Here is a 23,016-nt window from a genome sequence, read left to right on the forward strand (position 1 = left end):
CGTAACTGGTAAATCATGATCAGAACGCTGACAGGACGTAATGGAAGCAGACACCTGATCGAATCTGGACATAAAACTTTCGATGGAAGCAAACATCTGGCCTACTGATGACTCCAGCTTCTGGAAACGCGCTAGCGAAACAGATCTGGGTCTACCGACTAATTACGTTGGCCGATTTCCTACTAACACTTGACGTGGACTTGACAAACGAAGCCGCTCGTTGTCCGTCACCAGCACAAGATAACCTCCCTCAGAACCGGAAGGAGAACCTGAAGTGAAGACATCTCGACGCTGAACGAAAACACAGACTGAAAACTACTACCGCAAAGAAAGAACTGAGACTCCTACGTACAGAATACGTACGTGAAATTGCGTGTCACGTCAAAAAAATAACGTGCAGCTTTATAGCCTCTCTAATATCTCAACGCTCCTTGTCGGTTGTGTGCATTGTTGTCGCACTCGCTGACTGAAGTTCCGCACAACGTAATTACGTTAGTAAAAACGTAATCGATCTACGGAAAGTCTTACTTACACTGCATGCGGATCCGTGTTCCATCATAGGTAATTTTCAAATCACGTAGCTGCCCATGCCTACTCCAAACGTGGCAGCGTACAACCTAGGGAGAGTCATAAATTTACACCCCAATCCACGTACGAAGCACCGCCGTTACAGTGCGTTTCAAAAATATAGACGCGTGATTTCAAAAAACCGTTAGGCCAGCATCTATACCACATAAAATCTGTGATCACTTTGTGCATAAAAATTTGGGTGTTTGCTATCTGATCGCTTAAAAATCTATATGAGATCAATTAATTGCAGGAAGGACCTGAGCAATATTCCGAAAAAAGCTCTCGAAAAGCTCCAGCCAAATTTGAAATATTACAAAAATACCATGCGTCTATATTTTTGAAATGGACTGTAGTAGAGCTCCATCTACGTACTCCACGTAGACAACTCTCCGTAGGTGGAGTGCAAACTCGCGAATTCACGGGTTCTTCCCGCCCACTTACGTAAAGTTGCTCAACAAAAGTTGCTCAATTTTACGTAGTGCGGAACCTCTCTAATGTCCTTCCGTCGTTTTTATCTATAGTACCGTTCTGGCAATATATATGGTCGCAGTGAGGCCATGAAGCGTTACATTGGCACATGTTTACCGCACGCAGGGCGTTACATGCAAAGTCGCACAGGAGCCGTTACACAGGTTTCTATATTGCCGCAGTCCGCTTTTTGCTATTGCCGCATCATTTTTTTGCTATTGCCGCATCATTTTTTTGCTATTGCCGCATCATTTTTTTGCTATTGCCGCATCATTTTTTTGCAAACTGCAATGAAAAGACCGCCGCACCCTGCCGGACGCGCGTTACGAACGCAACGAAAATTTGTCGCACTAGCCTGGTCGCGCGTTACGCCGCACCCCCTGCGTTACGCGTTACGCGGCAACATATATTGCCAGTACGGTAGAAAAAGGACCAAGGAACTACAAGTTACGCTATAATGTCCACTAAGGGGTCGTCCACAAATATCGATGTTTTTTTAGAGAAGATATTCGTTCGTTTGGGGGGGGGGAGGGGGGTTGGGCCCTGTTCGTCTCGTCTTTGCAGAAAAAAATATCGAACTCTATCTATGGACGGGCGCTGTTCGAACATGTAGTTTGTGACCTACACTAAGTGAAAGTCAACCTCGTGAGCATAGCCATGGCAATGTTGTGCGACCGTGGCAACAGAAACCTAGGTGTATGGTGAAATTAGAGTGGCAGCTGGTCACGTTTCATGAGGAAATTGAACTTCATTAAAAAATATCGATCCCTTGCATAAACATGTGTATGTTCGTTTTGAGGGGGGAGGGAGGGGTTCTGGGGAGAAATGAACAAATATCGTCTTGAAAAAAACATCGATATTTACGGACGGCCCCTAACACCACCAGTTACTTTTTTAAACAATCAGCTCATGCGACAACATTGGACGACACTGACCAACGGTACCAACGTTCTACAACTAACTGGCTATCAGCTCTGGCACGTCTTGGATGCGCACTCCTTGGTCCTGTTTTGTAATATAAAGTAATCCTTGGCTCTCCATCCGAGTCTATCCTTCCTTTTTCATCCATATTAATTATTATAATAATAATATTATATTAACTGGTTTGAGGGAAAGAGACAAACGGGAAAAGTCTGAAGAAAAAATTGAATAATAATAATTTTCGTAGTGAAGTGGTTGCGTTGTGTGAAATAGTGGCCCACCGAAACAATAGCATGGACTGTGATTACATGTACATGCAACCCTTTATTTTACGATAGATAGGCGCTATAGCGCTAGGCAACCACCTATTTGCAAAATATATATTCGAAATTATATAATTGCAAGCTGACATAGTTCTGAAACGAATCGAACGAAATTCCGCATCATAGTCAGACTGGGCAAGCATTCACTCCACTCGATACAGCATAACCGATACAAGCAGTTTAGTCAGCATCTTACCTGCTTTCTTCAAAGCCAGTAGAGAACTAGTCCAAAGATATAAGGAGACCGTAGAATGGATACAAATGCACAGATAGTTCAGCATGAGGAGTTGTTTCTCCAGTCTAAGCACTTTACTTTCCACTCGTGAACAGACAGGAGAGGCCATACGCCAACTTCTTCATGCCAAAGACAGCCACAACAATATTCCCAAAATTAATAGAGTCGCGACGACGCAGGTACTGAAGCAGATAGTATCCTCAACCAGAATGCACGACCCAATGCCAAGGCTAATATTTTAATTTTTATAAAAAGACGTCCAATACAGTGCATGCAGACAAGCAAAAGTTTCGATTCAAAAACTTGAAAAGACCACACGTACATGCATATCACCACTTGTACACAGTCACATGACAGGTGTGAGGTGTCATGTACATGTACATACTACCAAGATCAATTAGAGTACATGAAAACCAGAGTGTGCAGCTCGGATGGGTTGCTGTCACGGCGAAATATTCCGTGATTACATCATTTTAGTGATGTAGTGCGTACAAGCAGGATTCAAGCGCAAGCAGGTCTCTTTCTGCACAACTGCAGCTCAGTTGTACGCACTACGCCATTTCCCGCCTCAGATTTCATGTACTCTTGATACTACATAGTCATTCGTGCATCCCTACTGAGTGATTCCCTCGGCCCTGCATGCAGCTAGCCTGACATGACGTGACAGTCAGTGACGTGATCATGTTCAACCAGGCTGCAGACAGTATGTTCGATCGTGTAGGCTTGAACAAGGAAAAAAATATTTTATAAGCTATTGGCACTTTGGCAGTACATGAACATGTATTGCAAACAGCGTGCAACATGCGCGGCGGAACTTGCTCATCTGCTGTAGTTATGGCTGTGTTGATAACTAAACAGAGGCGAATGAAAGTATTTCAGTGCACAGATATTTAGTACTCTGAAGTACATTTTGTTTACATCAATTATTTTAATAAAGTAATTGTTTTCTGCTACGAAATTACCATCTGCTATGATGGCAGGTGCACCGGTGGTGAGATTATGTGTCCTCTGAATGAGGAGTCCAGTGAACCACTGTTCGTCAGTGGCTGCTTCAGTCACTATTGATACTGTGGGAAATGTTATGGTAAGACTTTCATTGACCAGTTGTGATTGCATTTTTGAACCAACACGTGTTACTTGAATTTAGGAGACGAAAGTTTAAAACACACAGTAGCAACATTGCTAAGTGTCATTGGTCAGTCAACTATCACCCCCACCTCGTCTATTGATATCACCAAGAGTGCATAAACAGTGTTTATGCACTCTTGATATCACCCTTCTGATTTTCTTCACTTCATTTCCTTTGTATCCACTGATGGGAAAGGGTCAACAAAAGTTTATATTTCTGCTGCAGTGTACTTGCGATAAGGCACATGGTTCAGAGTATCAATTGCTACAGCTACTTGTGTATAGTATTATCAAGGAGTCGTAGCATACATACACAGGGAGACAATACAGGATCAAAGTACCCAAAACGATGCGTGTTTCGACCCTGGATTTGGAAGTTTTACGTGATCCCTGGCCTAGGCAACTCGCGCTTACGATCACGATCTTGACCTGCTGACCCCAAGCTTGGCCCAGACGAGCAATGTCATATGCATGGGGCAGATCCAGGAGGCGAAGGGAGCGGGGTGAACACTTAAATTTCGCAAATGCACCACTGGAAACCATATGCATGTACCCGTACATGTATCAGCAGTTCTTGGGTACGTAGATCGTGTAGACTGCTTACACCACTTTGCACTACTCATACACTCACTGTAGAATCTATAAAATGTACATTCCATCCTGGAACTAAAATCTCTACAATGTAGCTGTGTGTGATTAAACTTTAGACACTCATTATTTACATGATGTATTAGTGTGAGAGAGTTGAAGAACAGGGAGGTAAACAGGTGAACATAACAAAAGAGACGCAACCTAAGTGCGCATGATTGACGTACCATAGAAAGAGGGAAAGCCACTCTTGTCGAAATTGGCGGAAACATGGTAGGAGATTTCTGCAGAGTCAAGAAAACATGAATTAATGTGTCAGATCCTGTGCACTTGTGCACTTGATCATACCTCTGCCAATAAATAATTCCACTGTCGTTATGTCCATTGTACCTCAAGATAGGAGTCGCACACTCTTGGGTAAATCCCATGTGTTTTTGCACTTTGTTTCACGTTTAGCGTTAGTGCAAGCTGTTCTAGGGCATAGTGTGCAAGTGTGAACATGGTGGAATGATTTGATTTTCAGTCTGCTCATGCCATCATGGGGCACACTGTAGTCTAGATGTCTCTGTAGTTTGTAAACTGCAATTCTGCAATTCTGGCTATATGATGGTAGCTTTATGCGTAACGCTCAGTATTTCAGCTACGTAGACTTGAAGTCACAGGAGATCCCGTGCATGTGGTTTGACTACTTGTACCACTGACAGTCTGTTGTACCGAAACTAGTACAAACTGCTACAGTCAAGCCAGTGTCAGGCTGTCAGTTTACCGGATGTCCCTGGTGCAACGGAATCCATGCCATTATGACATGATACCACTTCATACAGGGAGGCATTCACGACCCGCAATATGTATGTCAAATTGATCAGTATGACATTATCTTTGGTTCTACGCCTCAACCTTTTCTTTCTGTACCTGAACAGACACACACACACACACACACACACACACACACACACACACACACACACACGCGCACACACACACACACACTCATGTTCGCTCTTCTAGGTACATGTGTGCAATGTAGATCTATCACAATTGACAAGATTTGTCGGTGCATCTCGCTTTTACATGTACTCCTGTGCTGCGTGCAGACCATGCTGTGAACTAGGGTTATAGCGCGACCTGCAAAAAGCTTCCACACATGTGAAAGTCCACACGGTACTGTATTGAGCTCGCTTTGGACAGGTAAAACCAAGAGTACATAATATGTACTCTTGGTAAAACTGGACCCTGTGTACGGAACCTGTTCGGCGTGTTGCGGCGAGTTTTCTATGGCTTGGGGCATGACCGATTGGATGAATCCCGAGCAAATTCGTTCCAAACGAGCGCGATCGGTTGGCCAAATCTGGAGTAGGTGTACTTGGAGTGCAATCCGAACACACCAGGTTTGGCTGGAGTTGAAATGGACTTTTGTTTTTTGACGGCTTTCACAGAATCTTCGTATGATATGTGTACCTTGTACGTACTACACCATTCCTTTGTTCGATTGGGCCAGTGTTGCTCCGACCACACTGCCTGCTTGCACTGAAACCAGATTTGCCAATCGATGACACCCAGGTGAAGGTTCTAGTAAACCCACGAGTCACTTCAAAAGTACACGCAGGGCATTGCATAGCCCTGTAGACCTGCAATGACCATGACTGGGCTGCGAAATAAGGCAAGGCGCAAACTTTCCTCACGTGATCTGGGTCAACTGAGCAGCACTATAATTGAAGCGGGGACGCATACACTAGAAGTCACGTGGAATGTGTACTGAGAATTTCCCCTTCCATATTTGGCAGTTTTCTGCATGCAGTTGATCGATACCCAGCAAATCCGTACGCATTTTCTCTGCGTGTGCCTCAACGTAGAGAACCCCATCTCCGCGTAGAAATCTGGAGCCAAAACACGCGAAGCCGTAGACTCTAACCCAGACACCTGCTCTCTACGTGATTTCTCTACGTTTCACGTATAGCAGAACCTCCCTATTGAACCAGCACGGCACCAAGACTGGTCAATACAAACTGCACCAGCCTCAGAAACAGGAATGCCATTGCATCCAACTATCTCCTTTCTTTGATCATCTCTCTAAACGGAAGCATGGAGTTGTACAGTCCAAGCGGTAGGTAGGCCCCAAGGCCCTGCACAATACAATGCCCGGAAGCTTTGTATTTTCCAACCAGCAAAGAGGCACATTCGCTGCCCCCCCCCCCCCCCCCCCCACACACACATACTTCGAAGTACACTTTACTGCTTCAACTTGACCTTCACGATCCAGTAGTGCGGTTGAAGCATGCATACGTTATAAACTGGACATACAGCAGTTACGCTGTCACACCCAATCACCCTGCTCCCCAAGCCTTATAATCAGTGTTGTAAACTGCCGAGTGGTTTACAATAGGGGAAGCATACACGTTACGCTCCTTGCAAGCCCATGGGGTACAAGCAGCCATGCTGGCAACCGTGAGTTTCATGCGGGGAGCATCTCCTCAGCACACACACACATACGCACAAGCACACTGCTATGACATAACGACCATGACACACACACACACACACACGCGCTTACTTGTACTTGTTGCACACTGCCAAAACTGGTCACGTGGGTCTCCCCGGGAGAGGGGAGAGAGACTCAAAAGGAATCTTGGAAAGATGACTCAATTGGCTATTGAACCGCCCAACGGCCGACACCCCCTGAAATCCCCAAAACTCTGGGTGGACTTGAAAATGATCCCACTTATGGGCTCACCACACCTCAGTAAGTGGGTGAGGACAAGGTGCAGAAAAAGGATTGACGGCATCAGGGTATCCGTCCTGGGATCCAACTGCAGTTACCCCTGCCCCCAGTGAAGGTAATACGTGCTACTAGTGTGGGTGGCTAAATCAGAGTGGATCTGATATTAGCTTCACTAGCACCATTGATTACACAAGAGTTAATCTAGCCAGAAGCAGTCCATGGTTAACAGGTATGTATACTTCAAATAGAAAGTATATGAACCCTGGAACCAACAAAGGTGGCAGGTACAACATTACACCTTCAAGTAGCCGAGACCGTTGGCAACAGACCCAACACAATCAGGCATAAGTGTACCCACCAACCTAACTAGCTGGCACACACACACATGATAGCAGCAGCGAGCGGCAACACGCGGCAACAAGCAGAACACTCGAATAGTTATTTTTTCAGACACATGCAAAATTGAATGTTGACCGTTGATGTCCACTGCATCACTGTAGCTGTTTGCAGCAGCAATAGTGCACATTCGGGTCAGTCCGATGCACGTCTGAAGGCAGAGGAAAATATCACACACATACAGTAGAACATCGAATATCCGCACATCCACTATCCGGAAGATCTATTATCCATAATGGCCGGGACCTCCAAAAAATAGAAACAATAAAAAGAGACGCACAACGCAAAACTTGAGTTCACCAGTGCAGTCGTATAGTCTGTAGATATACTGTAAAAGCCTTATATAACGACGTGCTAATTCTAACGAGTAATGAGGAGAAATCTGTCGTTAAAATAGAAAACGTTACACAGAAATCGATACATATTGTTGCTATTGAGCGTTGAGAATGAGTGAGAATCGTTACGTTTGGTACACGTAAACCCATCAATTTTAGTAAATCGTTATGCAGCGCGTTAGAATAATGGCTTTTACAGTACCAGGTACGTGTTTGCTGCTAGCATGCCCATCGTCAATGCATGGTAGAACTAGTCTTATGCGCAATTTCAATGACGGAACTGGATCACATGCGTTTATGAGCCCTATGCTACAAACTTTTCTGTTGCTTTCTCATTATCCGAACATTCCCCCATCCGAGCAGCCCCTTCTGAACAGTATGTTCCCCGAAAGGTTGGGATATGATCAATCACACCGCTCTACCTCACAGTGTGAATTCCGAGCAATATGTTCTTGCAGCTTAGCATCCCCGACCCTGCTAAGCCATAAAGTACAGTCAACCAATCACCATGCCTGGCGTGTTGCCTCCTGTTTTACACAAAGTTTAAAGGGGGTGTGGGTTGGTACGGTGTACACCACAATCAAATGCAAAAGACTGCCGCCACTGTCACCTGTAACCATACTGGACTGACTGCGTACATTTCCATTCACCAGAATGTCTCAACTGGCTAGCATGTGTTGTGTGCAGAAATGCATGTTTTGGCATGATCTCATTTTTCGGCGTGTACACTTATGGTGCTTCACAGATAGAACAGATAGGTGGTACATAAAAAAGTACTCTTGATAGAACAGATCATGAGGTGGTACATTTTGTTATCTATACAAAGAAGTATTTCCTCCGCGTCATCGAACTTGTTGCAGTTGGACTAGTGATACTAAACAGTGATATAAAACAGGGTACCGGTATTACAAACCAGCAGTCGTACAACAGGTAAGGAATTGGACATGGATGATAGTCTTCAGTCTTGGGTGACCTGACAATTCTTTTTCCTGTGGATGAGAGCTGAAATATTTGAGCTAGACACCATTTCCTCGCTGATGTCGCTGCGAAGGTAGTTTCGACTAGCTGTGATCAGTCAGGCGTAACCACCTTCGCCTTTCTTTGGGTCATAACCAACATTAAACATACCCATAGCTGGTATTTGGCGGAACAGGGGTAAGCATGAGTTTGCCGAACAAGCTCCAGCGCTTGGATCACTTTGCGAGAAAATTGACGTGTGAGCAAAAAAGCATAGAAGAGTGATAAATCTAGGAGTCACATGTAGTGATGCACGTGCATGCACTGTACTAGTGATACTGAAAAGAGGGCACGCTGCTCGACGTGATCGGCTAAACTACAATGTGGTGCCGTTTTAGACGTGGATGTGAGGCATGCCTGATGCTGGTTAGTACTGCTGCACACTTACCTGCATGACGTTGCGCGACCACACAGTTAAAATCAATGATGGGCATTGGGCATGCCATGGCTAAGAAAGTTCATTTCAAGATGGAGGCAATTCCGAAGCCAGCGCCGACCTCGCAACGATCTTGTATTCTTTGCCAACGTACTGAGTTGGCGGTGAAGTAGAATGTCAAGAACATCGTCAAGGCTATAGAGTGCCTGAGAATTTTTATCAAGCAGAATGCATGGAATAGGAAATCGCTTGGCGACTTCGGTGGGTTCGCTCAAGGAAATCGGATTATCCTTTTGGACGATGGTACAAAGAAACAACTATTCCCACCACAGCTGAACTGCCCATGATATACTGTATAGCAGGAAATTTTCGGACGGAATCTATTTTCGTACGATTTCGTACACGGCCTCTTTTGTACTAAAATTAAATCCGTACTAAAATTTGTTCATGTGAAATTATGTACACTATACATGCGTACTGCATGTAAACACGTGTATTTAGCATGTAGTATTGTACGAAAATATAATCCGTACGAAATGTCGAAATTCGGCTTTGTCCGAAAATATTTCCGTCCGAAAATTTCCAGCTATACAGTATCAGCCGGGGCAGGCGGCAAGCCTATCACCTCTTGTCCTGTGGAGAAATTCAAAGCGTGTGAGACTAGGCGCGACCAAGTTACAGCCTTCCTGGAAACTCTACGGAACAATATTATTTCGTCCATTGACATCAGCGATGATGGCCTCCAGGTCCATGTGAAACTCTCAATCCGACCGAATATAGTCCTGAGACGTTACTCTAGACTTCAAACTATCATCCTGTGCAATACTTTCCGTGTGTTGTAGCTTCTGTTGTTATCAGTAACACCAAGAGTAGATACACACAAGTGTGCAACTCCAGGATGGGTTGGCCCGCAGCGGAATTTTTTGTTGACGTAATCTTTTCGACGATGCACGCGCTGCGAGTCTTTTGGAAAGTTTTGCTCCGTGCACTTGGCCGGGCTTTACATTACAAAGTCAGTGCCCAGCACGTGCTCTCACACTGCTCTGGGGCAAAATGCGTGTTATTCTGAAAAAAAGGGGACATCAACACAAATTTCCGGTGGTATCTTCAGATTGTGCACAAGATCCGGAGTTGCACACTCTTGTTCATCTACTCTTGGTAACCCGTGACAAGTCACTTGTCAAACTGTGACAATTTCGATGACGAGGAGGAAGTATGTGGAGGAAAATACAGAACGGCATATACAATAAATCGATGAATAATGACATGCGCTGGGCTCCCACAGAATGAAATGGCTGCGTTATCCCCAGGAAACTCGTTTGAAGCACCATTCATAGTATCACTTTCTGTGATGCGACGTGTGGCATGTGATACTTGCGGCAAGGAAATGCCTGTTGCATATAGTCGCATGCAGTCGCGAGGCCACTGCCGCAGAAGTTGACCACACCTGTCCGAATCACCGGGTCTGGAGTCACAAGGCTAACCAACCGTTCACATTGTCAAGCATTTCAGGTCCCACACTTCCTTCGAAAGAGTGAAGTTGAATGCAAGACTGATTCTTTGTTTTATCACCTGTACGTCTTTATGGAAAGGTACATTTGAACACTTTACAAGACTCACCCCATAACAAAAATGTTCTGTCCACCAGTCAATGCCAATCCGCTCACACCTGCTTGCCGGTCCACATCAGAATGTATAGAGGATACTACATAGCCATGAGTAACAAAGTACATCTGTACAGGATAGAGAGCGTGCACGAAAGAAAGGAAGGAACATCATGATCACGAGACAAACAACCTAACACACGCAACGTAAACGCAGAAATGTTGGGAACAAGAGACGTTAGAAGCAAATATCTTACGGGTGTGATTCAACAGCCGTGCTGTGAATATGATCCTACAACATACAAAACTGTTGAGCATACCAGAGGCGACCTGGGCAAGGAATGTTCAGTGCAAATCCAACCACCAGCTGGCAAGCAAAACCGGCCCGAATCACCGGGTATGGAGTCACAACGCTACCCAACCGTTCGCATTGTCAAGCATGTTAGGTCCCCATACTTCCTTCGAAGGAGTGAGGTTGAATGCCGGACTGGTTCTTTGTTTCATCACCAAGCAACACCTGCCCAAATTACCAGGTACGGCAAACGCTCATCTCGTCAAGCATTTCAGGCCCCCACATTTGCAACAAAGGGAATTTGAATGCAAGACTGCTTCATCGCTCATAGCTTAGCAACACCTGCCTGAGTTATAGGCTGTCCAACCGTTGACAATGTCAAGCATTTCAGGTCCCCACACTTCCCATGAAGGAGTGAGGTAGAATGCAAAGGGATTGATCATTCACCACCAAGCAACACCAGGCCGAATCATAGCCTGCTCAACCGTCCACAATGTCAAGCATTTCAGATCCCAACACTTCCCATAGAGTGAGGTTGAATGCAAGACTGATATCTCTTTCACTGCCACACAACACACATCCCGAATCACCGGGCATGGAGTCGCTTGACAGAACCACATTATCAACCATTATCAGAGCCCCACACTTCCCTTGAAGGAGTGAGGTTGAATTAAAGACTGACTCATCTTTCACTGCCAAGCAACACACATGCCGAATCACCTGGTATGGAGTCACAAAGCTGCCCCACGTTATCAAGCATAGTCAGAGCCCCACACTTCCCTTGAAGGAGTGAGGTTGAATGCTAGAATGACTAATGGTTCACTGCCAAGCAACACACATCCCAAATCACCGAGTATGGAGTCACAAGGCTGCCTCACTTTATTAAGTATAATAAGAGCCCCACACTTCCCTTGAAGGAGTGAGGTTGAATTAAAGCCTGACTCATCTTTCACTGCCAAGCAACACACATCCCGCATCACCGGGTATGGAGTCACAAGGCTGCCCCACATGATCAAGCATAATCAGAGCCCCACACTTCCCTTGAAGGAGTGAGGTTGAATGCAAGACTGACTCATTCACTCGTTCACTGCAAAGCAACACACATGCCGAATCACCGGGTATGGAGTCACAAGGTTGCCCCACGTTATCAAGCATAATCAGAGCCCCACACTTCCCTTGAAGGAGTGAGGTTGAATGCAAGACTGACTCATTCACCCGTTCACTGCCAAGCAACACACATGCCGAATCACCGGGTATGGAGTCACAAAGCTGGCTCACCGGGTCACAAGGCTGGCCCACATTATCAAGCATAATCAGACCCCACACTTCCCTTGAAGGAGTGAGGTTGAATGCAAGAATGACTTATGGTTCACTGCCAAGCAACACACATTCCGAATCACCTGGTATGGAGTCACAAGGTTGCCCCATGTAGCCAAGCATAATCACAGCCCACACTTCCCTTGAAGGAGTGAGGTTGAATGCAAGACTGACTCATTCATTCGTTCACTGCCAAGCAACATACGTCCCGAATCACCAGGTATGGAGTCACACGGCTGCCCCACATTATCAAGCATAATCAGAGGTCTACACCTTCCTTGGAGGAGTGAGGTTGAATGCCAGACTGATTCATCGCTCATCGCCAAGCAACACCTGCCCATATCATCGCCAGGCCAACCGTTTACAATCAAGTATTTCAGGTCCCACACTTTCCTTTACGGAGTGAGGTTGAATGCATGACTGACAGATGATTCAGCACCAAGTAACAACTGCCCGAATCACCGGGTATGATGGAGTTACAAAGTGGCCAACCGTTCACATCGTCAAGCATTTCAAGTCCCTTTTGCTCCCTTGAAGAATTGACGTTGAATGCAAGACTGATTCTTTGTTCATCAAGTAACTCAGTAACTCATGCCTGAAGCACCAAGTATGGGATCACACTGCCACCCTAACATCCTAACCACAATGTCAAGCATTTCAGGTCCTCGCACTTGCAACAAAGGGGTGAGTTTGATTGCAAGACTGTTTCAACTCTCTTCGCCAAGCAATACCTGCTCGAATAGAAGCCCGCCCATCCGTTCATATTGTCAAGCATTTAAGGTCCCCACACTTCCCTTGAAGGAGTGAGGTGGAATGCATGACTGACTCATTCACTCGTTCACTGCCAAGGAACACACATGCCGAATCACCGGGTATGGAGTCACAAGGCTGCCCTACATTATCAAGCATAATCAGAGCCCCACACTTCCCTTGAAGGAGTGAGGTTGAATGCAGGAATGCCTCACGGTTCACTGCCAAGCAACACACATCCCGAATCAACGGGTATGGATTCACAAGGCTGCCCCGCATTATCAATCATAATCAGAGCCCCAAACTTCCCTTGAAGGAGGTAGGTTGAATGCAAGACTGACTCGTCACTCACTACCAAGCAACACACATCCCGAATCACCGGGTATGGAGTCACAAGGCTGCCCCACATGATCAAGCATAATCAGAGCCCCACACTTCCCTTGAAGGAGTGAGGTTGAATGCAGGAATGCCTCACGGTTCACTGCCAAGCAACACACATCCCGAATCAACGGGTATGGATTCACAAGGCTGCCCCGCATTATCAATCATAATCAGAGCCCCAAACTTCCCTTGAAGGAGGTAGGTTGAATGCAAGACTGACTCGTCACTCACTGCCAAGCAACACACATCCCGAATCACCGGGTATGGAGTCACAAGGCTGCCCCACATGATCAAGCATAATCAGAGCCCAACACTTCCCTTGAAGGAGTGAGGTTGAATGCAAGACTGACTCATTCACTCGTTCACTGCCAAGCAACACACATGCCGAATCACCGGGTATGGAGTCACGAGGCCGCCCCACATTATCAAGCATAATCAGACCCCACACTTCCCTTGAAGGAGTGAGGTTGAATGCAAGACTGACTCATGGTTCACTGCCAAACAACACACATGCCAAATCACCGGTATGGAGTCACAAGGTTGCCCCACATGATCAAGCATATTCAGAGCCCCACACTTCCCTTGAGGGAGTGAGGTTGGATGCAAGAATGACTCACGGTTCACTGCCAAGCAACACACATCCCGAACCACCGGGTATGGATTCACAAGGCTGCCCCACATTATCAAGCATAATCAGAGCCCCACACTTCCCTTGAAGGAGGTAAGTTGAATGCAAGATTGACTCGTCACTCACTGCCAAGCAACACACATCCCGAATAACCGGGTATGGAGTCACAAGGTTGCCCCACATGATCAAGCATAATCAGAGCCCCATACTTCCCTCGAAGGAGTGGGGTTGGATGCACGAATGACTCACGGTTCACTGTAAAGCAACACACATCCCGAATCACCGGGTATGCAGTAAGAAGGCTGACCCATGCTATCAAGCATATCAGAGCCCCACACTTCCCTTGAAGGAGTAAGGTTGAATGCAAGCCTGACTCGTCATTCACTGCAAAGCAACACACATCCCGAATCACAGGGTATGGAGTCACAAGGCTGCCCCACAATATCAAGCATAATCAGAGACCCACACTTTTCTTGAAGGAGTGAGGTTGAATGCAAGATTGACTCACTTACTTGTTTGCTGCCAAGCCACACATATCCCAAACCACCGGTTATGGAGTCAATAGGTTGCCCCACGTTATCAAGCATATCAGAGCCTCAAACTTCCCTTGAAGGAGTGAGGTTGAATGCAAGACTGACTCGTCACTCACTGCCAAGCAACACACATCCCGAATCACCGGGCACGGAGTCGCTTGGCAGAACCACATTATCAAGCATTATCAAAGCCCCACACTTCCATCGAAGGAGTGAGGTTGGATGCAAGAATGATGCACGGTTCACTGCTAAGCAACACACATCCCGAACCACCGGGTATGGATTCACAAGGCTGCCCCACATTATCAAGCATAATCAGAGCCCCACACTTCCCTTGAAGGAGGTAGGTTGAATGCAAGAGTGACTCGTCACTCACTGCCAAGCAACACACATCCCGAATCACCGGGTATGGAGTCACAAGGTTGCCCCACATGATCAAGCAAAATCAGAGCCCCACACTTCCCTTGAAGGAGTGAGTTTTATTGCAGGAATGACTCACGGTTCACTGCCAAGCAACACACATCCCGAATCACCGGTTATGGATTCACAAGGCTGCCCCACATTATCAAGCATAATCAGAGCCCCACACTTCCCTTGAAGGAGTGAGGTTGAATGCAAGACTGGCTCATTCACTGCCAAGCAAAACACATGCCGAATCACCGGGTATGGAGTCATAAGGCTGCCCCCACATTATCAAGCATAATCAGAACCCCACACTTCCCTTGAAGGAGCGAAGTTGAATGCAAGAATGACTCAGCGTTCATTGCCAAGCAACAAACATGCCGAATCATCGGGTATGAAGTCACAAGGTTGCCCCACATGATCAAGCATAATCAGAACCCCACATTTCCTTGGAAGGAGTGAGATTGAATGCAAGCCTGACTCATTGGTCACTGCCAAGCAACACACATCCCGAATCACCAGGTATGGATGGAGTCACAAGGTTGCCCCAAATGATTAAGAAAAATCAGAGCCCCACACTTCCCTTGAAGGAGTGAGGTTCATTACAAGAATGACTCACGGTTCACTGCCAAGCAACACACATCTCGAATCACCGGGTATGGAATCACAAGGCTGCCCCACATTATCAAGAATAATCAGACCCCAAACTTCCCTTGAAAGAGTGAGGTTGAATTCAAGAATGACTCAAGGTTCACTGCCAAGCAAGACACATGCCGAATTACCGGGTATGGAGTCACAAAGTTGCCCCATATGATCGAGGATATTCAGAGCCCCACACTTCCATTGAAGGAGTGAGGTTGGATGCAAGAATGACTCACGTTTCACTGCCAAGCAACACACATCCCGAATCACCGGGTATGGAGTCACAAGGCTGCCCCACATTACCAAGCATAATCAAAGCCCCACACTTTCCTTAAAGGAGTGAGGTTAAATTCAAGACTGAACCTTTAACTCGTACAGTGCCAAGCAACACATATCCCGAATCACCGGTTATGGAGTTACAAGGCTGACCCATGTTATCAAGCATATCAGAGCCCCACACTTTCCTTGAAGGAGTGAGGTTGAATTAAAGCCTGACTCATCTTTCACTGCCAAGCAACACACATCCCGAATCACCGGGTATGGAGTCACGAGGCTCCCCCACAATATCCTGCATAATGAGAGCCCCACACTTCCCTTGGAGTGAGGTTGAATGCAAGATTGAGTCATTGACTCGTTCACTGCAAAGAAACACACATCCCGATTCACCGGTTATGGAGTCACATGGTTGCCCCACTTTATCAAGCATATCAGAGCCTCACACTTCCCTTGACGGAGTGAGGTTGAATGCAAGACAGACTCGTCACTCACCGCCTAGCAACACACATCCCGAATCACCGGGCACCTAGTCGCTTGGCAGAACCACATTATCAGAGCCCCACACTTCCCTTGAAGAAGTGAGGTTGAATGCAAGACTGACTCAACTTTCACTGCCGAGCAACACACATGCCGAATCACCGGATATGTGGAGTCACAAGGTTGCCCCAAATGATCAAGCATAATCAGAGCTCCACACTTCCCTTGAAGGAGTAAGGTTCATTGCAAGAATGACTCACGGTTTACTGCCAAGCAACACACATCCCGAATCACCGGGTGTGGAGTTACAAGGCTGCCCCACATTATCAAGCATAATCAGACCCCACACTTCCCTTGAAGGAGTGAGGTTGAATGCAAGGATGACGCATGGTTCACTGCCAAGCAACACACATGCCAAATGACCGGTATGGAGTCACAAGGCTGCCCCACATGATCAAGCATATTCAGAGCCCCACACTTCCCTTGAAGGAGTGAGGTTGAATGAAAGATTGACTCATTGACTCGTTCACAGCCAAGCAACACATATCCCGATTCACCGGTTATTGAGTTACAAGGCTGACTCATGTTATCAAGCATATCAGAGCCCCACACTTCCCTTGAAGGAGTGAGGATGAATTAAAGCCTGACTCATCTTTCACTGCCAAGCAACACACATCCCAAATCACCGGGTATGGAGTCACGAGGCTGCCCCACAATATCCTGCATAACGAGAACCCCACACTTCCCTTGAAGGAGTGAAGTTGAATGCAAGATTGAGTCATTGACTCGTTCACTGCAAAGAAACACACATCCCGATTCACCGGTTATGGAGTCACATGGTTGCCCCACTTTATCAAGCATATCAGAGCCTCACACTTCCCTTGAAGGAGTGAGGTTGAATGCAAGACTGACTCGTCACTCACCGCCTAGCAACACACATCCCGAATCACCGGGCACGGAGTCGCTTGGCAGAACCACATTATCAGAGCCCCACACTTCCCTTGAAGGAGTGAGGTTGAATGCAAGACTGACTCAACTTTCACTGCCAAGCAACACACATGCCGAATCACCGGATATGTGGAGTCACAAGGCTGTCCCACATTATCAAGCATAATCAGAGTCCCATACTTCCCTTGAAGGAGTGAGGTTCATTGTAAGAATGACTCACGGTTTACTGCCAAGCAACACACATCCCGAATCACTGGGTATGGAGTCACAAGGTTGCCCCACATTATGAAGCATAATCCTCCCCGACACTTCCCTTGAAGGAATGAAGTTGAACGCAAGAATGACTCATGGTTCACTGCCAAGCAACACACATGCCAAATGACCGGTATGGAGTCAGAAGGCTGCCCCACCTGATCAAGCAAAATCAGAGCCCCACACTTCCCTTGAAGGAGTGAGGTTTATTGCAAGAATGACTCACGGTTCACTGCCAAGCAACACACATGCCAAATGACCGGTATGGAGTCACAAGGTTGCCCCACATAATCAAGCATAACCAGAGCCCCACACTTCCCTTGAAGGAGTGAGGTTGAATGCAAGACTGACTCGTCACTCACTACCAAGCAACACACATCCCGAATCACCGGGTATGGAGTCACAAGGCTGCCCCACATGATCAAGCATAATCAGAGCCCCGCACTTTCCTTGAAGGAGTGAGGTTGAATGCAAGACTGCCTTATTCACTCGTTCACTGCCAAGCAACACACATGCCGAATCACCGGTTATGGAGTCACAAGGCTGCCCCACATTATCAAGCATAATCAGAACCCCACACTTCCCTTGAAGGAGCGAGGTTAAATGCAAGAATGACTCATGGGTAGGTTCACTGCCAAGCAACACACATCCCGAATCACCGGGTGTGGAGTCACAAGGTTGCCCCACATGAGCAAGCATACTCAGAACAGCGCACTTCCCTTGAAGGAGTGAGATTGAATGCAAGCCGGACTCATTGGTCACTGCCAAGCCACACAATTCCCGAATCACCGGGTATGGATGGAGTCACAAGGTTTCCCCACATGATCAAGCAAAATCAGAGCCCCACACTTCCCTTGAAGGAGTGAGGTTCATTGCAAGAATGACTCACGGTTCACTGCCAAGCAACACACATCTCGAATCACCGGATATGGAGTCACAAGGCTGCCCCACATTACCAAGCATAATCAGACCCCACACTTCCCTTGAAGGAGTGAGGTTGAATTCAAGAATGACTCATGGTTCACTGCCAAGCAAGACATGCCGAATTACCGGGTATGGAGTCACAAGGTTGCCCCACATGATCAAGGATAGTCAGAGCTCCACACTTCCCTTGAAGGAGTGAGGTTGGATGCAAGAATGACTCACGGTTTACTGCCAAGCAACACACATCCCGAATCACCGGGTATGGAGTCACAAGGGTGCCCACATTACCAAGCATAGTCAAAGCTCCACACTTTCCTTGAAGGAGTGAGGTTAAATTCAAGACTGAACCTTTAACTCGTTCACTGCCAAGCAACACACATCCCGAATCACCGGTTATGGAGTTACTGACCCATGTTATCAAGCATATCAGAGCCCCACGCTTCCCTTGAAGAGTGAGGTTGAATGCAAGCCGGACTCCTCACTCACTGCAAAGCAACACACATCCCGAATCATCGGCACGGAGTCATGAGGCTGCCCCACAATATCCAGCATAGACAGAGCTCCACACTTCCCTTGAAGGAGTGAGTTTCAACGCAAGATTGAGTCATTGACTCGTTCACTGCCAAGGAACACACATCCCGAATCACCGGGTATGGAGTCACAAGGTTGCCCCACGTTATCAAGCATATCAAAGTCTCACACTTCCCTCTGAAGGAGTGAGATTGAATGCAAGACTGACTCGTCACTCAACGCCAAGCAACACACATCCCGAATCACCGGGCACGGAGTCGCTTGGCAGAACCACATTATCAAGCATTATCAGAGTCCCACACTTCCCTTGAAGGAATGAGGTTGAATGCAAGACTGACTCATGGGTCACAGCCAAGCACCGCACATCTCGAATCACCGGGTATGGAGTCACCAGGTTGCCCCACATTATCAAGCATAGTCAGAGCCCCACACTTCCCTTGAAGGAGTGAGGTTCATTGCAAGAATGACTCACGGTTCACTGCCAAGCAACACATATCTCGAATCACCGGGTATGGAGTCACAAGGCTGCCCAGAATTATCAAGCATAATCAGAGCCCCACACTTCCCTTGAAGGAGTGAGGTTGAATGCAAGACTGACTCATGGGTGGGTCACTGCCAAGCAACGCACATCCCGAATCACCGGGTACGGATTCACACGGTTGCCCCACATGATCAAGCATAATCAGAGCCCCACACTTCCCTTGAAGGAGTGAGGTTGGATGCAAGACTGACTCGTCACTCACTGCCAAGCAACACACATCCCGAATCACCGGGTATGGAGTCACAAGGCTGCCCCACATGATCAAGCATAATCAGAGCCCCACACTTCCCTTGAAGGAGTGAGGTTGAATGCAAGACTGACTCGTCACTCACTGCCAAGCAACACACATCCCGAATCACCGGGCACGGAGTCGCTTGGCAGAACCACATCATCAAGCATTATCACAGCCCCACACTTCCCTTGAAGGAGTGAGGTTGAATGCAAGACTGACGCAACTTTCACTGCGAAGCAACACACATGCGGAATCACCGGGTATGTGGAGTTATAAGGCTGCCCCACATTATCAAGCATAATCAGAGCCCCACACTTCCCTTGAAGGAGTGAGGTTGAATGCAAGACTGACTCGTCACTCACTGCCAAGCAACACACATCCCGAATCACCGGGCACGGAGTCGCTTGGCAGAACCACATCATCAAGCATTATCACAGCCCCACACTTCCCTTGAAGGAGTGAGGTTGAATGCAAGACTGACGCAACTTTCACTGCGAAGCAACACACATGCGGAATCACCGGGTATGTGGAGTTATAAGGCTGCCCCACATTATCAAGCATAATCAGAGCCCCACACTTCCCTTGAAGGAGTGAGGTTGAATGCAAGACTGACTCACGGTTCACTGCCAAGCAACACACATCCCGAATCACCGGGTATGGAGTCACAAGGCTGCCCCACATGATCAAGCATAATCAGAGCCCCACGCTTCCCTTGAAGGAGTGAGGTTGAATGCAAGACTGACTCATTCCCTCGTTCACTGCAAAGCAACACACATGCCGAATCACCGGGTATGGAGTCACAAGGCTGCCCCACATTATCAAGCATAATCAGATCCCCACACTTCCCTTGAAGGAGTGAGCCTGAATGCAAGAATGACTTATGGTTCACTGCCAAGGAACGCCCGTTCCGAATCACCGGGTATGGAGTCGCAAGGTTGCCCCACGTTATCAAGCATAATCAGAGCCCCACACTTCCCTTGAAGGAGTGAGGTTGAATGCAAGACTGACTCATTCACCCGTTCACTGCCAAGCAACACACATGCCGAATCACCGGGTATGGAGTCACAAGGCTGGCTCACCGGGTATGGAGTCACAAGGCTAGCAACACACATGCCGAATCACCGGGTATGTGGAGTTACAAGGCTGCCCCACATTATCAAGCATAATCAGAGCCCCACACTTCCCTTGAAGGAGTGAGGTTGAATGCAAGACTGACTCACGGTTCACTGCCAAGCAACACACATCCCGAATCACCGGGTATGGAGTCACAAGGCTGCCCCACAATATCAAGCATAATCAGAGCCCCACACTTCTCTTGAAGGAGTGAGGTTGAATGCAAGACTGACTCATCGACTCGTTCACTGCCAAGCAACACACATCCCGGATCTCCGGTTATGGAGTTACAAGGCTGACCCAGGTTTTCAAGCATATCAGAGCCCCACACTTCCCTTGAAGGAGTGAGGTTGAACGCAGGACTCGCTCAATGCGAAGCAACACCCTAAACCACCGGGTTGAAAGTTACTAGGTATGCCCCACCGTTTACAAGTTACAAGGACAATGACGTTTACAATAGGGAACAACGACTTCCACGATTTCCAATAAACAAAGGCGACTTACCTTTTTTTTGCGCTCGACTTTTGGCTATCGGTTGTTGTCGACCTGATATTTCTCTCCCGAATTAGGTCACACGCTACTAGGGTCGCATTGCAAGAGGAATGTCTTTCAACAGGCCTAATGTCGTTATTGGTAAACTTATCAAATTCTGCGATCCGTTCAAGCGGCAGCTATCTTTTGTATGGAAGCAGGCTCCGACTGAAAGAAACAAAAGCGGACAGTTACTTTGATTGAAGAAAGCCCAGCTGCTAGGACTAGCAGGAGATGCAGTTCTCATAATAATGACGCGCATGCGTACTGAGTCGGTGTTGTATTATTATTTTCCTCTCAGCGCGAAAACCTGTTGAAAACAGTGCAAATCTGCAGGGACCGGTTGAAGCTGCAAGGTTACCGGTATCTATGACTATGAGCAAGAGTCCATATGGACTCTTGCTATGAGTATGACTCCTGCTCAATGAAATCCAGTCGAATCGCGCCACTCAGGTTTGCGCCTTGCACTGAGTCTGTCCTTTGCGCCGCCCAGTGGCAGTGCAGTGTAGATCTACGGCCCGGGTGCACGGAAAAAAATCAGGTTTGCGTGAGACTAGCTCGGCTAGAGACCGACCTTTCCGCATCCATACGTTAGGAGCGCAACCACACCTCAAGCCACGCAACGCCGTTAAAAATGTCAAAGTCCGAGAATTTGCTAACTCCCTATGGTGTAAATACGGAAAAGACGCAAGAAATTGCCTCCGAGTGTCAGTGGCGGCAATTGGTGCGGGCAAAGGCTAGAAGGAAAAATTAAACAACCCTTGCTATACTTTAGCACAGGTAAGTCCAGTCCGAGAAGTACCAAAATGCGGACGGCGATTTTCGAAGGGTCGATAGATGATGGGGTGTGCGAGTGCAGTGCTACCTATGAGAGGGTGGGTGTTCGAGTTGATGGTCAGGGCCTGGGTGACTTCGACCAGTGTAAAAGTAGGTCCGAAGGTTTGCACACGAATTTCGTGTGCTCTCCTGAATGGCTGAGTTTTTGATGATGATTTTGTGGTGATGAAATCTGATTCGACAGATTCAATGCCTTGGCGGCTGAATGGCTCGAGAAGGTCGTAACCGCCCAGGTGACGTAGGATGTGCAAATGCGATTACTGTGTGTGAGGGCGAAACAGTGTCGATTGTCTGCCGAAATCTCTGATCACGGCACAGGGGAAAGTCGTGGCCGCGGATTACGATCTGGTCTCATTGATGTGAGCGGGAGGCGTGAGATCTCGGCAATGCCTGGGATTACGCGGACGAGGCTGAGCAGTGAGGATATGAATAGCACTCACAAGGTGTGCGTGTGAATCGAGTGTGCTCTCTAGGGGGTTTGATGTTGGAGGCTGTTTTCACTCTCGACGAACATGGGTGGAGTGGTGCAGGGAGTTAGCGGCTGATTTGCCCGTAAGGGGTTAGTGTGCTGACGGCTCGTAAGGTTCGATGTGATGACGTGAAAGTAGTGTCTGAAAAGTTTAGTTCCTGGGCTGCATGTGTGAGATGGAAAGCGTGTCGATTGTCGGGCGAAAAATCTGAGCAGGACAGGCGGAAAAGCACAGACAGTGCGAAAGAGTCGACTCGAGG

At 47.3% G+C, this 23,016-nt stretch overlaps 2 long non-coding RNA genes across 12 annotated transcripts in view; both read right to left on the bottom strand.

Moving 5' to 3' along the window:
* The window catches only part of LOC135826416 (uncharacterized), a 131,179-nt gene that overhangs the window by 70,629 nt on the left and 37,534 nt on the right, over positions 1-23,016 (bottom strand). For 2 of the 11 annotated variants that reach the window (XR_010555287.1, XR_010555285.1), the window contains exons 1-2: positions 2,615-2,765; positions 2,479-2,504 (exon numbers count right to left, since the gene is read on the bottom strand). The exons of 7 other annotated variants lie outside the window; for them this stretch is intronic. This is a non-coding gene — a long non-coding RNA (uncharacterized LOC135826416). Of the gene's footprint in view, positions 1-2,478; positions 2,766-23,016 lie in introns of those variants that run through there. 2 more of the 11 variants (XR_010555284.1, XR_010555281.1) reach the window with 1 other exon arrangement.
* Positions 6,786-21,508, bottom strand: LOC135826419 (uncharacterized). Its single transcript, XR_010555291.1, has 3 exons — positions 21,424-21,508; positions 10,697-10,809; positions 6,786-7,499 (listed from the first exon to the last, which is right to left on the bottom strand). It is a non-coding gene; the product is annotated as an uncharacterized LOC135826419 (long non-coding RNA).

The sequence above is a fragment of the Sycon ciliatum genome, chromosome 10 (genome assembly GCF_964019385.1).
Source record: "Sycon ciliatum chromosome 10, ocSycCili1.1, whole genome shotgun sequence".
NCBI classification, from domain to species: domain Eukaryota; kingdom Metazoa; phylum Porifera; class Calcarea; order Leucosolenida; family Sycettidae; genus Sycon; species Sycon ciliatum.